General features: G+C 43.8%; 1 non-coding gene across 1 annotated transcript; it reads right to left on the bottom strand.

Moving 5' to 3' along the window:
• Positions 1-801: 801 nt before the first annotated feature.
• On the bottom strand, positions 802-907 carry LOC145566300 (small nucleolar RNA R71). Its single transcript, XR_014095399.1, has one exon. It is a non-coding gene; the product is annotated as a small nucleolar RNA R71 (small nucleolar RNA).
• Between the last annotated feature and the right edge of the window lie 7,700 nt (positions 908-8,607).

Below are 8,607 nucleotides of genomic sequence, written 5' to 3'. Positions count from 1 at the left end.
GTAGTCGCTCAACGACACGATTATTTCCTTGTCAAATTGGCGCCGTTGCCGGGGATGACGGTTTCTATTGCTATTTCATTGCTTGTTTAAGACTATCTCACCTTTATTTGTTAGTGTTCGCTACTTTTGTTACTTGTCAGTGCTTACGTTCTTCTTAGCTTTGTTGTATGAACAGAGGACGAACCCGCTCAAGATCTTTAATTCCCATCGATCCAGAGCTAGAGAGGTCTTTGTCCCTACTTCGAAGAGAAGCAAGAGCAAGGAGTAGAAATTCCCGCACTCCAACGAGAGGAGTAAGAGAATTAGAAGATACTCCACCCTCTTCACCCTCAAGTGAAGAATTAGATAGCCCTAAATCATCTTCGAATTCAGAAATCAACCCTTTCTCAGCCTATAAGTTTGAAAGTAAAGAAGGTTCTAAAATGGGAGAGAATACGCCTTTGAGTCGTCTTGGGGCCCCCGAAGCTTTTAGAGCGCAAAGTGGGATCCTAACTCCTACTACTCAAGCCAACAATTTCGAGATCAAGCCTAATTTGATTGCCTTGATTGAGAGGAAACAATTCTCGGGTGGAAAGTTTGAGAGTCCTCATGAGCACCTAAAAGAGTTTGAGAAATATTGTGACACAATAAAGGCCAATGGAGTGACTCAAGAATATATTCGCCTCAAAATGTTTCCATTTTTGCTAATTGGGAGAGGTCTAGAATGGCTAGAGAAGGAGGTGCCCCCTAATTCTCTCACGACATGGGACCAAGTGACTACGGCTTTCTTGAGGAGGTTTTATAACCATAGGAAGACCGCCGAGGCTCGGTCTTTGATTCAAGGTTTTCGCCAAAAGAGTGGTGAGTCTCTAAGTGCGGCGTGGGAACGATACAAAGAGCTTCAACGTCAATGCCCACACCATGGGATACCCAAGTATCAACTCATTCACACTTTCTATGGAGGTCTCACACCTCAAGGAAGAACAAGCCTAGACGCCGCGGCCGGTGGTCCAATTATGAACAAAGGAGAGCATGAAGTGGAGTGTATTATAGAGGAAGCCGCAAAGCACTATGATGATTGGTACGAAGGAGAAAGGGATGCTACTTCTAGCAAGGGCGTTTATGCATTGGAGCAAGCCAACGCAATCAACAACCTTTCTACCCAAATCTCCAAAATGACCAAGCAAATGGATGAATTGATGAAAGAAAGGCCCAACCCTCATGGTAATATCTCCCCTTCAACCAAGGGAGGCAATGGTATGGATACTTCCTCCCCCTCTTCTTACAATACAATGCCCCAAGGGTGCATGTTTTGTTCTAATTGTGAAACCTATGATCATGATACCTCTCAATGTGTCTATGCTTGTGAAGTTCAACCCCCTTCCCATGAACATGATAGTAATATGGAAAATGTCAATGCTATGAATTTTGCTCCTAGAATGGGAAATGTAGGAAACTTGAGGCCAAACTCCAATCAAATGGGGAATTGGAATCAAGGTGGAAACCGTGGTTGGAACCAAAACGGTGGTGGTTATGATAACCAATACCATGGTGGGGGAGGCCCTTCCAATTTCAATGGAAGGGGCTACTCTAACCAAAGAGGATATGGTAATCAAAACCAACAACCTAATCCCCGATACCAAGACCATCAAAATCAAAATTTTGGTGACCAAGGTAACATGGGAAACAATCAACAAATGAATGTTCCTAACCAAGGCACCGGAGGCAATAGGGGCCAATTTGTTTCTAACTATGCCCAAACTAATAGGCCTCCGGGTTTCCATCAACCCCAACTTCCTCCACCTCAACAACCTCTTCAAATTGAAGCCCCTCCAATAGATCCCGTGATGGCTAAATTAGATGCTCTTTTAAAAATGCGTGAGGAGGATCAAAAGAAGCATGAAGAGGCTCAAAAACGAACCAATGCTCATATGAAAATGCTTGAGACTCAAATTGCTCAACTTGCATCTAATTCATCCCCTTCTTCTTCTTCTCCTTCTTCTTCTCACATCCCAAGTCAAGGAGTCAACCCAAAACCTTTGTATGCCGTGACAACAAGGAGTGGGAAGGTAGTAGGGAGTGACCCTTTAATTGAGGAAGAACCCCAAGAAGAGGCGGAGTTAGAGAATGAGGGTGAAAAACCCAATGAGCCATTGAGTGTTGAAAAAGAAAAACAGGTTGAGGTGCTCAAGGAAAAAGAAGCCACCCCCTTGCCCCTAAATCGCCAACCTAGAGAGGAAAAGCTACCCTTTCCACAACGATTTGTGAGAGCTAAACTTGATGCCCAATTTGGGAAGTTTTTGGAAGTCATTAAGAATTTGCATATCTCCGTCCCTTTTGTTGATGCTATGAAGCAAATGCCCCACTATTCCAAATTTTTGAAAGATCTTTTGAGTGGAAGAAGGGAGTGTGAGACGGTGAGTTTAACCGCCAATTGTAGTGCAATTCTTTCCAACAAACTACCTACCAAATTGAAAGATCCGGGTAACTTTTCCATCCCTTGCTCTATCAATGGCATTGAATTTGATAAAGCCTTGTGTGATTTAGGAGCAAGTGTGAGTCTCATGCCCTATTCCGTCTACCAAAAGCTTAGTGTAGGAACCCTCTCTCCCACTAACATTACTCTCCAACTAGCGGACCGTTCCGTTAAGTTCCCCATGGGCAAAGTTGAGGACATTCCCCTTAGGGTAGGAAAGTTCACATTCCCCGTGGATTTCTATGTGCTAGAAATGGATGAGGATGAGAGGATTCCTATAATTTTGGGTAGGCCATTTCTAGCCACTTCTAGAGCTATCATCGATGTGAAGGAGGGGAAGATATCCTTGAAAATTGACAATGATTCTATTGAGTTTGATTTGAACAATGTCATGCAACAACCCTCCTCAAGTGGTGAATGCTTTAGGGTAGATATTCTTGATACGGTTCTTGATGAATTTTCTCGCTCCCACTTGCATGCCACTAATGATCCCCTTGAAAGTGTGTTGTTGAATGAATCAAAGATAGGTACTCACAAAGAAGACATACAATTCTATGAGGATTTGCTTGAGGAAAGCAAGGAGTGCAAGGGCGCGAGCATGGAAGAAGAGGCTCCTTACATTCACGACCTCTTTCAAGTTGAAGAAAGAGAAGAGAGTCCCAATGGTAAGGGAGCACCAAAGGTAGACTTGAAACCTCTACCTTTGGGCTTGAGGTATGCATTTCTTGGTCCCAACGAGTCTTTCCCCGTGATTGTAAATTCTAATCTAACGGAGGAGCAAACCTCCCTCTTGATCAATGTTTTGAGAAATCACAAAAAAGCTTTGGGTTATACTATTGATGATATCAAGGGTATAAGTCCATCTTTATGTATGCACAAAATTGATCTAGAGGAAGATGCCAAACCCGTCAGGCAAAGGCAAAGAAAGCTTAACCCTTCCATGCAAGAGGTTGTGCGGAAAGAAGTGGCTAAGCTTCTTGATGCGGGAATTATTTACCCAATTGCTCATAGTGATTGGGTATCTCCCGTGCAAGTTGTGCCTAAGAAAGGGGGCATGACGGTAGTGAAAAATGATCATGATCAACTAGTACCCACTAGACTTGTTACCGGTTGGCGCATGTGTATTGACTATCGCCAACTTAACACAAGTACATGCAAAGATCATTTTCCACTACCGTTCATTGATCAAATGTTGGAAAGGCTTACAAAGCATTCCTTCTATTGTTTCCTTGATGGTTACTCGGGATTTTTCCAAATCCCAATTGACCCTAAGGATCAAGAGAAGACAACTTTCACATGCCCCTACGGTACTTATGCGTATCGTAGGATGCCTTTCGGGCTTTGTAATGCCCCCGCAACATTCCAACGTTGCATGATGTCCATTTTTAGTGATATGATTGAGGATGAGATAGAAGTCTTCATGGATGACTTCTCCGTTGGAGGAGCCACCTATGAAGATTGTCTATCTAATTTATCTCGTTGCTTAGAAAGGTGTGAGAGGGCTAACCTCGTGTTGAATTGGGAAAAGTGCCACTTTATGGTCGAAAGTGGGATTGTTCTTGGGCACAAAATTTCCCATGCCGGCATTGAGGTCGATAGAGCCAAGGTTGAGGTCATCGAAAAACTTCCTCCCCCCACCAACGTGAGGGAAGTGAGGTCTTTTCTTGGCCATGCCGGGTTCTATCGGCGCTTCATTTAAGATTTTTCAATGATTGCTAAGCCTCTCACATCCCTATTGCAACAGGATAAGGAGTTTGTGTTTGATGATGCTTGTCATAAGTCCTTTTGTAGGTTGAAAGAAGCCCTTTGCACCGCTCCTATTGTCCAAGGTCCGGATTGGTCTCTTTCATTTGAGCTCATGTGCGATGCAAGCGACGAGGCCATTGGATCGGTTCTTGGACAACGAAAGAATGGAAAACTTCATGTCATACATTATTTGTCTAAAACTCTCAATGATGCCCAACGAAACTACACAACTACCGAGAAGGAGTTCCTAGCGGTTATCCATTCATTCGAGAAGTTTAGAACCTACCTCATTGGTTCTAAGACAATTGTGTATACCGACCACTCGGCTCTCAAATATTTGATAGGGAAGAAGGAAGCTAAACCAAGGTTGTTGAGATGGGTTTTAGTCCTCCAAGACTTCGATTATGAGATGAGAGACAAGAAGGGAGCCGAGAATGTGGTGGCGGATCACCTCTCAAGGTTGGGCGGTGCAAGGTTTGAAGATGATGGCTTGCCAATAGAGGACGCTCTAAGAGATGATGTGCTTTATGTCCTTGAAGTGAAATCGGAGCCTTGGTATGCGGATATTGTGAATTACTTAGCTTGTAGTGCCATACCACCAGATTTCACTTCACAACAACGTCGAAAACTCAAGCACGAGGCCAAGAGATACATTTGGGATGATCCCATTTTATTGAAAAGAGGGGTCGATGGTTTGTTGAGGAGATGCGTCCCCAACGACGAGGTTCAAAGTGTTCTCCATATGTGCCACTCTTCTCCCTGTGGTGGGCATATGAGTGCTCAAAAGACCGCCTCAAAGGTCCTTCAATCTATGCTCTTTTGGCCTTCTCTATTCAAGGATGCGTGGATATTTGTCAAAACTTGTGATAGATGTCAACGGATGGGGAATATTTCCAGAAGGGATGAAATGCCGCAAAATCCCATCCTTGAGCTTGAAGTTTTTGATGTGTGGGCTATAGACTTCATGGGCCCTTTCATTTCTTCACATGGGAACAAGTATATTTTGGTCGCCGTTGACTATGTATCTAAGTGGGCGGAGGCCGTGGCTTCTCCAACGAATGACTCTAAGGTGGTGGTCGACCTTTTCAAAAAGGTGATCTTCTAGAGATTTGGTGTTCCAAGAGCAATAATTAGTGATGGGGGATCGCATTTCAAGCACCACACCTTCGTTCGACTACTTGATAAATATGGGGTTTCTCACAAGCGAGGGCTTGCATACCACCCTCAAACGAGTGGCCAAGCGGAGGTCACCAATAGAGAGCTCAAGGTGATTTTGGAGAAGACGGTTGCTAGGACAAGGAAGGATTGGTCCTCCAAACTTATTGATTCACTATGGGCTTATAGGACCGCCTTCAAAACCCCAATAGGGACCACTCCCTACAAGCTTGTCTATGGGAAAAATTGTCATTTGCCCGTGAAGATGGAGCATCGAACGCATTGGGCAATCAAGCAAATCAACTTTGATCTCCATAGTGCGGGTGAGCAAAGGCTTCTAGAGCTACATGAGTTAGAGGAGTTGAGGATGAATGCCTACGATAGCGCAAGCATGTATAAGGCGCGGACTAAGGCTTGGCACGATGCTCAAATTGTCAAGAAGGCATTCGTCAAAGGCCAAAAAGTCCTCCTATTCAACTCCCGCTTGAAGCTTTTCCCGGGCAAACTTAGGTCAAGATGGAGTGGGCCGTACATTGTCACGGAAGTGTTTCCTTATGGAGCCTACGAAATTTCCCAAGACGGCCACTCCCCTTTCAAAGTCAACGGTCACCGTCTCAAGCCCTATCATGAAGGATTCCCAAGTGATGAACCAGTTTCTGTGACACTTCTTGATGTGCATCGTCAATTCGACCCTCCTTGATCAACTCAAGGAACGTCGAGCTAACGACGATTAACCAAATGCGCTTCCGGGAGGCAACCCGAGTTTCTAACCCTTTTATACTTTTTCTTTTAATGTTGCTTCTATTTTTCCATCTACGACTTTGGATTGTTTGGATTTTTGGGTTTTGATTGTGCTTGGGCTTTAGATATACTTTGCATCCAGCATGATTGTAATGTGTTTAGATGTGTGTTAGAGGACTATTTTTACTTGCGTGATTCTTTATGGAAGTTTGGCCAAAAATATTGACTTCTGGCAGAAGGTTCGACCGAACCCATGGGAGGTTCGACCGAACTTATACTGTAGTGCGGCCGAACTTCCCTGGTTCGGTCACTCCTTAATTTTTAGAAATTTCCAGCATAGGTTCGACCGAACCCAAGTATGGTTCGACCGAACTTAATTCGTAGTGCGGCCGAACTTCTCTGGGTTCGGTCACTCCTCTCTTTTTGCGATTTTGCTGGAACTTTCTGCCCGGATTTTAAAATGTAGAGTTTTGGCAATGGTTCGACCGAACCAAAGGGGAGTTCGGCCGAACTGTTACTGTGGTTCGACCGAACATACCCTCGGTTCGGCCGAACCTATCTTCAGAATCGAAAAAAAAATGCTGCCATGTTTTCTATTTTGCTGCATTTTCGTGAATATCACTTCCATATTTGTCACCTACCCCATTCTTCTCCTTCTCACTCTAAACCTCCATTGCACCTCCCCTTACAACCTCAAATCTCCATCAAAATCACTCCAATCTTCATCCTTTCTCACTTATTTTCCATCCTTCACTCAACTTTTGCAATCTCTACCAAAAAACGCCTACCAAACAAACCCATCTTTCCATTTTCCCCAATTTCAAGGGTTTAAGTGCTTCGGTGTTTTTGGGTTTTTACTTCCTTCCAATCAATTGTGGTATGTTTGCTCTAGCTTTTGCAAGTTTATTTCTTTAATTTCTTATAGTTTTACCATGTTTTACATATTTAAGTGTGAATTATGGTATTCTTGAAATTATTAGTAATGACTTGTTTATTTCATGTGGTTCTTTGGATTGACTTGTTGCAATTGATTGGTTGTTCATCGTAGAACATGTTCTTATGATGATTATGCATGTTTATCTTGGTTTTATTTTGATCTCAATGTAATTGAGTGTTGATTTCATACTAGGGTATTCATGTTACCATTTTATGATTGAGAAACTCATGAGTTGGATGTTATTGGAGATTGTTATTCATGGTTTTGGCTTGATTTTGATGGTTTGATGATTGGATATCATGAAAATAAGGGGACATCATGCCAAATTTCCCTTAGACCTTGTTAGGACTAATTTAGGAATGACATAGGAATCCTTATTCAAACCTTGGTCAAAATGTATTCATGCGTGCCTTGAATTGTATACTCTCAAGCATACACTTTTACCTTGGTTAAGTACTTGGCTTCTTATGTCATTTCCTATCAATTTGTTCTAATGATATGCTCTTGGTGAATTTGTAGAACCACGATGTTCGGCAAGGGAAAAGGAAAGTCAAAGAGGAAGAGGGTGGGAGAATCCTCAGCAACGCAATTCCCACCTCCTCCCGGCATCAACGATCATGGCATTATTGCTCCGGACGAGCAATTTTGGCCTATATATGCATCACTCATCAAGCGTCCGATTAGGTCCACAAGGTTCTTTTGCCCTCAAACTTTGAGGAAGCTGGGAATATTGGATGAGGTGACTAGGTTGGCTCAAAACTTTGGTTGGGGCGACTTCATCCACCTCCACGCTCACACTTACGAGCGTGTGACCTTGGAATTCCTTGCCTCCCTCCGCAAGGAAGTTTTTGAGCCGGAAGATGTCGATGAGGATCCTCAACTCATTATACACTTCAGGATGTTCAACGAGGATCACTCTCTAACGGAGAGTGATCTAAATGAGATCTTCTTTTGGCACGCCACTGGCCTTGATCACCCGTGTGAAATGACCTCCTCCCATCGCATTCCTTACAACGAGCAAGAGTGGTGGAGGAGCATCACAAACAAATATAGGTTCCAAACTAATACCTCAAAGGTCAACAACATCATCCATTTAGCCTTGAGGTATTTTGTACGGCTTCTACAATACGCCGTGTTCTTCAAAGCCAACCTCGGCTCCATGGTAAAAGACGAGGTTGCTTGCCTATTCTTGGCCGACAATCCTCAACGGCTAAAATTTCAATGCTCCTCCACCTTTATCCAACGACTCTTGGATACTAGGGACAACCGTCTAGGTGATGAGATATTTATGGGTGGCATGATTACTATCATTGCTCTCTCTTTGAAGGGTGGAGCATACAAGGACCAAATTGAATTGCTCCCACCCGTGCACCAAAACCGAGAAGAGCTCACCGACGAGTTCCCTCCCTATGCTCTATCCATCAGCGCCCTCCGTCACAGCCGCTTCCTCAATTTCACTACTAGCAAACGCCGTTTTATCCTCCTGGTCGATAGGGAGATCGAATGGTGTGTCCTCCCGGACCCCGACCTTACTACGGTGGACCACTCCGCTCCTCTCAAATGGAAGATCCCT

Source organism: Chenopodium album, chromosome 1 (genome assembly GCF_948465745.1).
Source record: "Chenopodium album chromosome 1, dcCheAlbu1.1, whole genome shotgun sequence".
Taxonomy (NCBI): domain Eukaryota; kingdom Viridiplantae; phylum Streptophyta; class Magnoliopsida; order Caryophyllales; family Amaranthaceae; genus Chenopodium; species Chenopodium album.
The sequence above is the reverse complement of the archived record's forward strand: the minus strand, read 5'-3'. Positions and strand labels throughout refer to the sequence as shown.